General features: G+C 44.1%; 1 protein-coding gene and 1 long non-coding RNA gene across 3 annotated transcripts in view; one reads left to right on the top strand and one right to left on the bottom strand.

The window, feature by feature from the left end:
• The window catches only part of Serpine2 (serpin family E member 2), a 65,338-nt gene that overhangs the window by 5,347 nt on the left and 46,012 nt on the right, over positions 1–13,979 (top strand). The window contains exon 1 of one of the 2 annotated variants that reach the window (XM_031368138.1): positions 2,529–2,618. The exons of the other annotated variant lie outside the window; for it this stretch is intronic. The gene's annotated coding sequence lies outside the window, so the exon portion shown is untranslated. Of the gene's footprint in view, positions 1–2,528; positions 2,619–13,979 lie in introns of those variants that run through there. 2 annotated transcript variants of the gene reach the window in all.
• Positions 13,479–13,977, bottom strand: LOC116088638. The gene is made up of 2 exons (XR_004117956.1): positions 13,928–13,977; positions 13,479–13,686 (listed from the first exon to the last, which is right to left on the bottom strand). It is a non-coding gene; the product is annotated as an uncharacterized LOC116088638 (long non-coding RNA).

The following is a 13,979-nucleotide window of genomic DNA, read 5'->3' as shown; positions in this document are numbered from 1 at the left end:
AAAAAAAAAAAAACATGTGTTCTGGTGGACTGAACTTGGGTCCTTGCGCTTGCTGGGCAAGCGCTTCTGTCTTCATGTTTTAAAGTGTCCTGAGCAACCATGTGTTTTGAGGGAGAGCATCAGGGAGCACAGGCAATACAAAAGTGCTGCTCTGCCTGTGGGTCATCCTCCTGACCTTTCTCAGCCCACTACCGTCTTCCTTGAGATCCGCTGGCCTGGCTGCACTCTGCCTCCCGCGGCTTGTCTAAGGAGGGAGGATGCATCATGGTTTACTTCCCCTAGCCTCGCTGATGATGGCGTTTACCTTCTTGGTGACATAATTTTTTTCTCTTCTCTTTTTGTATTTTTGCTTATTTCATCCTGGTGCTGGCTCAGTCAAATATGGTGAAGATGACCCTTGGCTGCAAAGGGTCTGGGGTAGGCTGCTGACAGCCTAGCCATGTAGAACTCAGGCTCCTTCTGTATACAGTGGCTATTCAGTGAAATAAACGACATCCACTGTGGCTTATTAAATGTCTTATAGATTTTTAAAAATCTATACCTTCTTGGCTTTCCTTCCTAATCTAGCTTTCTCATAACTCTCAGGTCTAGGTGACTTTTTGATCTTGCGTGCATTATTCTGGGCTTACAGAGCACGACGCTCCTGTCCGTCTCTTTCTTTTCCAATCCTTTGAGGTCGTTTAGCATTAGAACTTAGAAATAGCACCATGGGCCAAGGGGAAGATTTAGCTGATGTTTCTACTCGGAGGCAGTTATGAAATTGTTAAATGAATTAGGGCCCCTGTGCTTGGATCTTTTTTTGTGAGCCTGCTCCCCATATATAAATGTTCCCAGTCTTCTCTTCCAAACCATCTTTCTTCATGAATAGATTGCATGCCTGGGGTGGAAATCAATGTTGGTTTAAAAAAAAAAAAATGCCCTTGGGTACTAAAGGGAGTCAAGCACGGTAAACTGCATTTTAAGGTTATTTCTTATCTGTAAGTTCCCAATTTGTCTTAAGGATGCTGAAAGCTCAGTACTATTTTATTTTTCTTTAGAGGAGCGCCATCTTCTACTGAATAGGCTGGATCTTTTACGGAGCCCACAAGTCTCTGCTTTATTTTACAATTTGACTTCTAGATCTGGATTTAAACCCAGGCTAGAGAAGTCAGTATCCTTACTCAACTCCTGTTTCCCAGGAATGGGTACCAGCAAGCCCGAGCAGCCTCCTCCTCTGTCATCTGTCGATGTGCTTTGACAAACATGCCCTCCATTTCATCTTTGAATCTCTCTCTCAAGGCTGGGTGGGAAACCTTAGTTCATGACTGGAAGAGGAGCACCCAGACCTCTGCTACTGTTTGACCTTAGACTTTATCTTTACTTCAGAAGATAAATGATGGAGAATGGGAATCCACTATGCTATTCTGTTCTTATCAGCTGATTCTGAGAAGGAAGAAAATGTGGACAAAGTTATAACATTAAAACACACACACACTCACACAAATGAGAAAGCTGCAGGCTTTTGCTGTGGCTGCAAACCTTGGTAGATAGATACACTAGGTTTTTATACCTTTGCCTCTCTGCTCACTCACAGCACCAAATGAGGATTTTGGTTAAGGAATTTCTCTTGAGAGCATACCAAAAATAGCATCATGACCCTGCCACCCTTCTGCCCATCCTCCTCTATGGAACTCCAACAAACATAGCTTTAGGAAAAGTCCTGGAAACAGGTATGGGTAGTGAGAGAGATCATAGCAAACGCAAGATGCACTTGTATTGAGTAAGGTGCAGCTAGGAATGTGGCTCTAAGGTCAAATGCCTGTCCATCCTGTGGAGCCCTAGTGGACATGGAGCAAGGGAGCTAAATGCCTATAAGGTGACTGCAAAGGCAAGAGGCCCTGTAGAAATAATGGAGATGTTTCCAAAGGCAAGTGGTTATATCTTCCTTCCAGGGGGACCCTGAAGGGATAATGGAGACGTTTCCTGGTAAAAAGGTGTTCTTGGGTTTTTTTTTTTTTGTTTTTTTTTTTTTTTTTTTGAGACAGAGTTTCTCTGTGTAACACGTGGCTGTCCTGGAACTCACTCTGTAGACCAGGCTGGCCTCGAACTCAGAATTTTTTTTCTTTATATTCTGAATATGGATTCACCTGTGAAGTTCTTCAGTTGAGGTTTTGGTCTCTGTTCAGATCATACCAATAGCTGTTAACGCCCACATTACCTTTCCCTTAGAGTGCAAAACCCTAATCAAAACGGCTCCATCAGAAATGTGATCCGTAGGGACTCGGCCTTTCCTGACCCTCAGATCTGACTTTGGAATTGAAACAAGAGACTCTGGCCTAGAGGTTCACCTCTCCCCTCTGTCTCAGCACCCTTCCCTCTTCCTCACGTGACTACAACTAGCCCCAGGTTTATCTCCTCAGAACCCCATCATGAAGAGGGAAAGCGCTTTCCTGCCAGTTCTAGCTGCCCCGCCCCCCTTCCCCACTGCTGGGAGGAAATCTGATTGGCTCAGTTCTGGCCACTTGCCTTTCTCTGCACCAATGACTGCCGTTGTAAGAACCAGGTTCTTAGGAGTGGCTGAATCGGAGGCCAGGTGTTCAATGCTGTGGGATCAGGCTAGGATAAGGTGTTCTCAGCAGGTAAGTTATCTTCAATTGGCAGAGGCTCTGTGGGCTCCTTGACCATGCTGCCTACCTCTTCCACTTACACAGTTATGAGAGAAGAATGGAAAAGCTCATGTGTTCATGGTCATACAGCCTGTATCCATCCATGACAGAGGAAGGTCTGTAAGTCTGTGAACGTGAGCTGATAGCATGGATCGCTTCTCAGCAGTGTTTATGTCCTCTCAGAAAGAAAACCTTCCAAACTGCACCCTTCCTTTCAAGCTTCTGCCTCTTCCACAGGGCATGATCTCCCAGGCCCATGAGGGGGAAGAGGCCAGCACTTTTATGTTGCTTGAAGCGGTGTGCCAATGTCATTTGGCCTCCCAGATTTTTCCTTAGCCATGTGCCCCACCCCCACCCCCTCCGAGACTGGAGTCTAAAATTAGTGCTGACCTTTGGGTGTGGAAGCAAGAATGTATTTACACACAGTCGTAAGGACCAATTTAGCCTGAGCTGGATAAAAACTGCCATGGGACCAAAGACCGAGTATAACATAATTTTTTTTTTTTAAATTCAACTGTTTGTGGTAACTTTATACTTTATTCAAAACTTGTCACTTCTATGTAGCAGAGATCCTCCCCTCCTCCTTCTTCTTCTCTTTCTCCTCCTTTTTGGTTATCTTACTCCAAATCTAGAGATTTAGAGTCTGGTAGCCTTTGGTTTGATTCTCGATCCCATTGGTTGCAAGCAGGAGAACATAGCTAAGTTTTCTAAGCTTTTCTATGCCCCAGCTTTGTGAATTGAGCATGATGGTAACCAGCTCTTGAGTGTCATGAGGACAAAGTGGAGAATGTTATCTTAGGTAGGTGCTGTACACAATAGTAGGAATGGAGTCTAATAGGACATGGTCATAGTTTTAGCTTGTGTTTGCCACAGTGGTATAAGCGAGTGTTCAACTTCCCCCAGGATTCCTATTCTGTATGTCTCTCACCTGATGAGTTACTTGCTCTGTGTATTTGCCATCCTTTCTCTCTCACCTTCCATCCTGTGATGCTCAGTGGGCAGCACTCCCTCTGATTGGCCTCAAGTCAACAGAAGCATCTTCCACTATTGCTCTCTACTTCATTGAGGTGGGGTCTGCGACTGAACCTGATAGTGGCTCATCTAGCTGGCCAGCTTGCCCCAGCGGTACTCTGTATGCACATCTTAAGTACAAGCTGAGGTTATACATGAACCATCCCTCGCAGGGCTTTTAAGAGCATTCTGGGAATCTTAACTCTTCTCCTCATACTTCCATAGCCAACAGTTGACCCAGGATCACCTCCCCAACTCATAAATGTGTCTCCCCAACCATTTTTAAAGATGTGTCAAGTGTATTTAGAACACATGGTCATTTAGTTATGTTTGGATTCCCTAAATATATAAGAGTTCTAAGAATGTCTGACTCGCAAGTATTCCCAGATCAGATATGCATTTTCGACTGTAGTTGATAGAGTTGTCTTAGGGTTTTTCTGGCACTTAGCCATTTGAGACTTATTACAACACTCTTGAGTATGTCGCCTGCATGTGTGTTACTGCTCTGACGATGGCTTGGAAGATGTCATGGAGGTTTGGTGTGGTGGCTAACTTAATTATAAAAAGAGTTTCCTTTCTAAAGACATGAATTTTCTTTCTGAAGTTAATTTGCTAAGAGATTCACATCACCTACTGAGAAGTCTATGTTAGTCTCTTTGTATGATTAAGATAGCAATTTAGAAGATGGGCCAGAGACGCTCAGATATTCACAGTAAACCTGTTCCTTCGAAGTAAGGTGGTAAATTATGAATATCAAGGTGCGGATCATACAAATGTGAATTAATTCAACATAGTCAAAGGGCTGAAAAACACAATTGTTCCTACAGGTTTGTGTCACTTATTTGACTAGAATGTTTTTGTGTGAGGTAAGGACACCTTTTGTATGTGTGCTGGATATGTTATGATTTCATGGTCCTCCTTCCTTGTTCTAGTTGATGTGTCTTACATGTCATGTGGGAACAAGCCTATCATGGCCTTCTGGGTTCCTTTTTACTGTGCCTGGCCTAGAGGAACTGAAAAGAAGCTTCAAGCAGAGGAAAGAAGTGAGGGCTGGCTAGATGGCTCAGTGGCTAAGAGCATTGACTGATCTTCTGAAGGTCCTGAGTTCAAATCCCAGCAACCACATGGTGGCTCACAACCACCTGCAATGAGATCTGACACCCTCTTCTGGTGCATCTGAAGACAGCTACAGTGTACTTATTTATAATAATAAATAAATTTAAAAAAAAAAAGAAGGAAGTGAAAGATTACAGATGATCAGTATGTCAAGTGCTACTACGCACGTTTTATATTTGACTTTGATGAGCCTTTTAAGACACTTCACAGTAAGGTGGGAGCAGGTCAGAGTTTATAGCGAGAAGCCCTGAGCCTTAGATGTGCAGAGCAGCTTGTTCAGATGCTCATGGATCGAAGAGACTAGAACCGTGTGCCCCTTGTGGAGGGAATGCTTTATTTTGAATCACCATTTTCAGCAACAAGGCAAGACCGCCCGCATAAGAGGTCAGGACATTTCTAGGCAGGAGTCACTTTGAGAGTCAGATGAACTTGGGTTTAAATCCCAGCTCCACATGTCACTGCCGTGCAGCCCATGTCAAGTATTCACCTCTCTGGGCTCTGTTTCCACAGGCGGAAAACACACACAGTCAGGGTTTTTCCCTTTTTGGGGGGAGGGATCATGTCTGCTCCATTTCGCACTGAAAACTAGAAAATGCAGGGACTGAAATCCATGTCAAGGTCAGGGATGTGATAGGACTCCCCTTTCGCATTACTATTACCCGCCACTCTCCACATGTCAAGTCTGGGGACCATTTTGCAACAGACTGCCCTGCTTGCTTCCTACCCACAACTGGACCCTTTGCCTTGCAGGCTATTCTCATCCATTCCCTAAAAATATATGGGCAACTAATGCCTTCTACCCCACCAGCCTATAATTACTTCCATCATCCTAAAGAGGAATCTGTCAAAAGTAGAAGAGATTCTACAAATTGGCTCTTGATGTATGTGTCCCACCCACAATATCCAGAAACTGAATGACAGTCCCGTCACTTAAATTCAATTTGAGGGCTGAGTTTTGAGCACCTACTCTGTAGTAGGTACTTAGGGCACCCAGGGATACGGACAGGACAAGCCTCAACCTTGGAGGTTCTCATCCACTTACGTTGAAACACGTCTGTGTTCAAGTTAACCAAGGACAGTGACATATCACAGCGGCAGAAAGGAAGCAACCACAAGAGTGCTCTAGAGGGTACAAAAGTGAACAGTGAAGGGGCTGGACAGATGGCTCAGTCATTAAAGTGCTTGTCGCTCAAGTGGAAGGACCTGAGTTTGGGTCCCCAGTATCCATGGAAAATCTGCAATGTGTGTCTTATCAACACAGAATTCGGTAGGCAGATCCCTAGCTATTTTAGTGGATATGGCTAAGGTTGTGGCTCAAGAAGAGACTGCATACCAAAAATATAAAGACAGCGAGGCAACTCCTCACAAAGGCAACTCCTTTACAGAGGAGAAATGAGTTTGCACACAAAAAGATAAATGTTTTAGTGGACGACCTTGGAGGTTGTGAAGCATTGTTCATAGGAAGCTGGTACTTTTATTCAGTATGCATGGGTTACAAGAACAGGCACATGTGCAACTGTGTGCACACACGCATCTCCGGGCAAGGTGAACGGGCAGCAATAGAGGAGGACATCCAACGCTGGTCTTGGGCCTTTACACTTGGACACATGGGCAAGCACAGTTGCACACACCTTCATGTATATCACACAAAGCCCACACGAATACATAAAGATGTGTGCACTCAGAAGACAGTGAAGGCTCCGTGGAGCTGTTTTGCTTTTTAATCATCATGTGCTGATCAATATTCCCTCACCAGAGCAGACTGGATCCTACGACCTTCATCTTGCCCTTAGTCCTTCCCTGGTTCACTCAGACGCTGGCAAAGTTCATGGTGCTAATGAAGTATCTGGCAGGTCTGACTGGGTAGTGGTCAGCGTGGATTGAATTGTTGAGGAGCCTACACTGAAATCTCTCCTTTCTGTGTCTCTTATGAAAGGAGTCTACTAAAGTAGTCTGTGATCTAGAGAAGCAGAGAAGCTTCTGATGTCTCTGGAGCCATGGGCTGGGAAGGCCTCGCTGTATCTGTCACATAGTCTGGAGGGGACTGTGGTTGAGGGTGGTTCTGTAGATGAGGAACCCAGACCCTCTCCCCCACCACTGAAAAATACAGGCAAGTGTCAGGATTTCCTCTGTGGTGGGAGGACAGCGATAGCCAGTTCTTGGGCAGCTAGCTGTCTGGGAAGCGTCATGGAGCTCATGACAAACTCTTCATACATAGAAGTGACTTAAATGTCACCAGCTTGTCTGGGACGTAAGTCTGTGCACAGCTGATGAGTGTGGGTGTCTCGATGCCCTGTGGGAAATACTGTCTTTGTTTCTTTTATTTGTAGGCTTTCAAAATTCCATGTGCCATAAACTTTGTAGAGTTGTTTTGTATTGATTTGTTTCTGCCAAGAAGTGTTTGGCTCTCTGTGGCTGGCTGTAGGTAGGCAACTCCTTTACAGAGGAGAAATGAGTTTGCACACAAAAAGATAAATGTTTTAGTGGACGACCTTGGAGGTTGTGAAGCATTGTTCATAGGAAGCTGGTACTTTTATTCAGTATGCATGGGTTACAAGAACAGGCACATGTGCAACTGTGTGCACACACGCATCTCCGGGCAAGGTGAACGGGCAGCAGATCGTGCCTAAGCGGTGCCACCATAGGCCATCCACAGGAGAGATTTACTGGAGACTTCCTCTGTGAAAGACATTTGAAGCTTAGAGACTGCCTGGATGTGATGTGAAGAACTTTCCCCAAGATTGTCCTGCAGGGAAAAGGGGCTGCTATCGAATACAGTCCATCTCCGTGTTGTGTTCAACAAGAAGTTCATTATTCAGCATTCACAGAGGGAGAAAGCTGGGTAAAACTCACAAGCAACTGGTTGAGAATAGATGAGAGAGAGACATTAGCCTGGCATCCTGCCAGTCATCTCATACTTGAAGAATTGTTGAAGGTTGCACGATGAAAAAGGGGTTATTTTTTTTTTTAAAGGGAGGCAGAGACATGCTAAAACCATAGGACCACAATTGCCAAGAACAGGCACATGTGGAACTGTGTGCACACACACGTCTGATTGAATGTTGTTAGTTATGGTCATGTCCATTGCGATGACGGATAATGCCCAAATATGTAGTAGCATGGTTCAAACACCTTAGGAGGTCATTCTCCAGATGCCTGAAGCCCAGGGTGGGTACGACTATGTGAACTCAGCCTTCTAATACTTCATGGCTCCACTTTACTTAACCAGTGCTCATCAGTCATCATGCTGGTCAGTTCTGAGATGGTGGCAGTAGACAGATGAGCATTGCATGATAGACCAGGCCTGGGAACAGCATATATCGTCTCTCCTATTTTGCTAAGTATTCAGTCTTTCGTTTTCTTGGACTTTCACCCTAGGCCAAGAAACATCATCCAGCTCTAGGGCTATGATGATGGGGAAGTGGATTACCTGGTGTCTTAGTTAGGGTTACTATTACTGTGATAAAACACCATGACCAAAGCCACTTAGAGGGATAGAATTTACTTCAGGTTAACAGGCCATCACTGAGGGGTGTTAGGGCAGGAATCTAGAGGTAGGAACTGATGCAGAGGCCATAAAAGACTGTTGCTTACTGGCTTGCTCCTCATGGCTTGCTCAGTTTTATAGAAATCAGGACCACTACCAGCCCAAAGGTTGTCCCAACAAGAATAGACTGCACCCTCCCCTTCAGCCACTTACTTAAAAATATGTTCTACAGCATTACCTACAGGCCAATCTTATGGAAGTATTTCTCAGGTGGGATTCTCCTCCTCTCTGATGATTCTACTCTGTGTCAAGTTGACAAATTATCCAGCACAGCTGAGGCCCTGCCTGCTCTGTCAGAAGAAAAGACTACGGCAAGTCACTTTTTAGCAGCAACAGTCAGTCACTGGCCCTAGGGGTCATGGCTATTTTTGCCTCTGGGGAAGATTGTACTGCCGTTCCCAAAGAGGCCTCTTATAGACCCAAGTCACCATGTCAGGGCCAGTGCCTATGACATGTCTCTTGGTAAGGAGATGCAGTATCTGGGAACATAGTTGGGAAGAACAGAAACGATGGCAGGTATTGGAAGCCAAGGAGAGGACAAAATAAATTGCTTCATGGAAGGTGCGGGTGGAGGAAAAGTGTTATTTCTAGCTCAGAATACATGTGATTTCATGTCTTAGTCATAAAGTTTGTTTAGTCTGGTGGACCCAAATTTGCAAAGGAAGTCAGGATCTTTTCACTGGGAAAAAAAGAAAACTGAGTTAGGTTATCTGAGAAATGTGTGATAGTCATCCACACTTGGGACTTAGAAAATCCACTAATGGAATAGTACATCTTCTGGAAGAAAGACCCTCCCCCCACCCCCGTTTTTTTTAGCCTGTAATGGAGAAGGGTGTTTGGTGTACTGGGAAATCAGCTCTGCATCTGGGATGTCTAGAAGGGAAATTAGAAACAAAGCTTAGGAGCCACATCTTCACCCACCATAAGCTCTGTTTCCATCTGAGGACATAGAGAGGACCAGAGGGATTAGATGGGTGGAGGTGGGTTCCCATCTTTGGATGAAGCACTTGAAACACCACCCTTGAGGAAGACATACCCTACATGTGCCCACACATCTATCTATCACACATGGCTGTGTGACATGATCAGGATATAGATCATCTGCAAGGCTGTGTACCCAGTAGGAACTTTATAAGTCTGTAGTGAAACCACGTGCCTTCTTCACTGTTGAGGAATATCGTCTCTCTTTATAACATGCCCCTTGACAAGAAGCTCAGCCACCTTGCCTGCCCTACCCATTCCCTGGTGCACTGCCTACTCCAGGTTAGATAAAGGGAGAAAAGGTAAACTTTAAGTTCTTGGGGGGGGGGGTAAATTTAGAAATCTTTGCTCTTTTACAATAGCTCAGATCTGGCAGAGAGAAGTGGCCAATCATACAAGGAGAAGCTCTCAGATTTATGTCATCCGCCCTCCATAGCAGTTCTCTGAGGTACAGGGTGGAGGAAGCAGGTTAGTGCTTGCTATAGAGTGGGGAAACTGAGTCACAGAGCAATTATTCAGTCTATGAAAGGCAAAGATAAGGTAGCTGCTCTGTTTCCACATTTGGGTTGTGAAGTTAGACTTCTTGTAAAAAATAGCTAAATGTCCCTCTTGTTCCTGCCTCCTATATGTCTTCAGAGGGTGTCCCCATCTACTGTAGCAAGGGAAGAAACTGAGTATGAGACCATGTTTCCTGTCACCTCAAGGTGGTTTCTAAGCTTTGAAGAATTATTCAGTTTCATAGTGGGGATGATAGATAGATAGATAGGATAGATAGATAGATAGATAGATAGATAGATAGATAGATAGATAGATAGATAGATTGATGTATATCATTAACATATATATTCTTTTAGATTTGTTCTTATTTTTCATACACGTATTTAGTATGCATTAAATATTGTCTTAGTTACTTTTCTATCACTGTGATCAAATACTGAGACCAAGGCAACTTAGAGAAAAAAGCATTTCCTTTGGAGCTTCCAGTTTCAGAGGGTTAGGAGTCCATGATGCGGGGATCAAAGACATGCCAGTAGAAAGAGTTGAGAGCTTACATCTTACAAGGAGCAGACAGAGAGGTAAAGACTGGGTAGGATACAAACCACAAGGCCTTTTAACACCTCAAGGCCTGTCCCCAGTGACTCACCTCCTTCAACAAGGCCACGCCTCCTAACCCTTCCCAAACAGTTCCACCAACTGGGGACCAAGCATTCAAATATATGTGCCTCTGGGGAACATTCTGATTCAAACCACCACAAGCATGTCCTCCCCCAGCTTCTTACCCTTCCCTTTCTTACCTCTGTCCCAATTTATTTGTTCATGCATTCTTTGTAATGAAAGACCTTCCCGTATCCTTTTGTAGAATGAGGGCAAACCCTGTGCCTTTCACATACAGGGTAAGCTCTCTACCACTGAGCTATATTCTCAGACCCACAGGAACCACTCCCCTTTGATCACCCTCTTTCTCTTTTTGAAGTATTCTAGATCCTTGCCTTTGGACACATACATTTATTTATGTGTTTAATTTGTTTTGGAAGGTGGCTCCTATGATTTGCTCCGACCTACTTATATGTTGGTAATACTTTCTTCCCAGCTGCTCTGCTTACTGTAACTCACTAGAAAGTTCCTCTTAGGAAGTTTAGCTGTATCAAGCCTGGATGGATGGACTGGAGACATGGTGATGAGAACCACCCTGAGGAAAAGGAGACTCTAAATATCACAGTTGTTGCCACAGCTTTCCTCAGAGCAGTCATGGCAGTTATCAGAACAAATGGGGAACCCTGGGTCCATGTTTCCTGGTGGAATCCATTTTGTGAGTGTGATGTCATCATCAATAAATTTAGAGAACATGTTCTTTAATACCTGAATTTTCTTTTCTGCATCTATTCTGGAATATGGATGTCTTAGGAGTCTAATTTAGCTACATGGATCTTTTCTTTCCCCATTTCTCTCAGCTTCTGTATCACAGGCTTAGCTTTTGCTCATGTTCCTTGGGTTGCCCTGGGGAAAAGATAATAAATACTATCTGGCGCCAGAGGGTAGGAAGAAGCATGCAGTAAATGATGAACTGGTGCCACATGTCCCTTCCATCTCAGAACAAGAGGCTGCTTGGGTGACACGTCCTCTTGGGACCCACAGCATGAAGAATGGAATAAAGGTTCAGAGTTTGTCAGGACATTCAGTATTATGTAGAGTCAGAAGGATTAATAAGTACCAGTTTCACAGACATATGACGAATAAACAGGATCCTTTGTCTGACTAGCATACTCCATGGTGTGATGGTTCAGAGGCAGAGGCAGGAGGATCTCCATAAATTTAAGGTCAGCCTGGCCTATTACCAAACTGCACCCAAGGCAGGACTGCATAGCAAGATCTTTCTAAAAAAATTCAAAACCAAACCAAAGCAGAACAACAACAAACCTTCATCAGAACCTACTTGTTATAGGAGGAGTGACTAGTAAGATTGTGCAAGTTACCGGGTGTGGTGGCATGTATCTTTAGTCTTGCGAGGCAGTGGCAGGTGAGTCTGTAAGGCCATCTGGATTTATGTAGTAAATTCCAGGATAGTCGAGGCTATATTAAAAAATAAAATTGGGGCTGGCGAGATGGCTCAGCGGGTAAGAGCACCTACTGTTCTTCCGAAGGTTGTGAGTTCAAATCCCAGCAACCACATGGTGGCTCACAACCACCCATAATGAGATCTGATTCCCTCTTCTGGTGCATCTGAAGACAGCTACAGTGTACTTATTTATAATAATAAGTAAATCTTTAAAAAAAATAAAATAAAATTTAAAAAGATTGTGCAGGTTAGTGGCTCAATTCATAGTTCCGTATAGACTATTTGCCTGTCAGTAGACATGGGTAGTTAGCTTATCAAAAGTTATACACAGGCTGGGCAGTGGTGGCACACGCCTTTAATCCCAGCCCTTGGAAGGCAGGGGCAGGTGGATTTCTGAGTTTGAGGCCAGCCTGGTCTACACAGGGAAACCCTATCTCGAAAAAAAAAATTACACAGAACTGTCTTGCTTCCATTCTTATGCACAACTGTAGATGGTACAAGGGCTTGGCCCCTGGGGACAGGTTATTGAAATCTCTAGTTTATGAGTTCTTTCAGCCATTTTTCATTTCTTATTTTATAAACCTAAGATAAGAAGTCAAAGTGTGACCGGGATGTTGACAGCCTTGACAGATACATATGTAATGCCTCTTATGTTTCCCAACTTTCCATTCTAATGGTTTTTATTCTATGCTGGTAATTCTTAGTTGCCAGTTGCCACCAATGCTGGTCACCCATCTCTGTTAAGAGGAAGCCGTTGCTTTCATGGTCTCTTACTTATTTACTACATGATGAGACATTAATAATCAAACAGTGTGGCCATTTATAAAGGCAAGTAGCTGCTCCCCCTCCTCCCTTGTTGGCCTGACGTTCTTGCTACATGTCACTTTCTGTCTCGTTTCTTTTTTCCTTTAAGGGCTTCTGTCATTCATCCATGGTGAGGATTCTTGGTGCTTTGTTAATTTGGGAAGTACACAGGCTACTTCATAACCTGCAAAGCTCTCAGAAGTGGAAGATGCTCGCACATTATCTTACACCCTTCCCCCAGACAACACATTTCAAGTCTCCAGCCTCTGCCTTCATCCCCACACATTGCTGCCAACGACCTTGATCTGGAGTGTCCTGGGGGCTTTTGTAGCTTGAATCTCTAAAGCTCTGTGGCTCTCTTGAGAACTCGATTTTGCCTCCTTGGTGAGGACGTTCTTATACCTGGTGCCTTTCTCCCAGTCAGGCATCCTGTTGCCACTTTCCACTTTCTTCTCTGGGTCTCACAGGTTTGAGCCAGCCCAATCTATGAACCCTTTGTTTTCTCAAGAAAAAGAGCCCCTTTCAAGCCATTGTTTTTAGAAGTCACTTGGAGCCTTCAAAACCTCTAGTCATTAATTCACAGTGCTAAAATTTAGGAGTGGCTGAGACTTCAGGCAAGCTATATTGAATTAAATGTGTGGCACACTTTAAGACAGCATTTGATTGTACATTTAAAATAGGGAATGCAAATTGGAATTCCTCCTGGGTGCTTTAAATCATGCATTATATGTGCGGTATTTTCAATTAGCTGCAGAAAAAAAAATCCTTCAGTATGGCTCTATTTTTACAGCTGGGAATTTCTCAGAGAACAACCGACTATTTTATATATGTGAGATTTATTTAAATGACTCGTGGGGCATTTGCAATTTAACCAATAATTGAAAATATTGTTGCAGGGTGGCAGGTAAAACTAGGAAGTCATTTTGCATTCCAGAAGAGGTAGTTGTGAGCTCAATAGTGCCTTAGTTAGAGTGAGCCAGCCAGACGGGGATTTCAGCAGAGACTTGGCTCTTCATGTCTCATACCTAGGTTTAATGCCACCAGAGAAAGGAGACCAATTAGCTATGATGTGGTACTTTCAACAGGAACTCCCAGCTCTAAGGCATTATTCCTGTTTTCTCTTCTCTTCATTAATTTATTTATTCACTTTACATCCCAATATCAGCCCTCCTCTCCTCCTAGTCAGCCCCTCATATAGCTTTTCCCCCTACTTCCCTCCCTCCCTTTCTCCTCTGAGAAGTGGGAGCTCCCTCCCCCGGGTATTACTCTACTCTGGAATATCAAGTCACTGCAGAACCAGGTATATCTTCTCCAACTG

This window comes from Mastomys coucha, unplaced genomic scaffold, assembly GCF_008632895.1.
Source record: "Mastomys coucha isolate ucsf_1 unplaced genomic scaffold, UCSF_Mcou_1 pScaffold14, whole genome shotgun sequence".
In the NCBI taxonomy this organism is placed as follows: Eukaryota; Metazoa; Chordata; class Mammalia; order Rodentia; family Muridae; genus Mastomys; species Mastomys coucha.
Note: the sequence above shows the minus strand (reverse complement) of the source record. Positions and strands in the feature narration are given on the sequence as shown.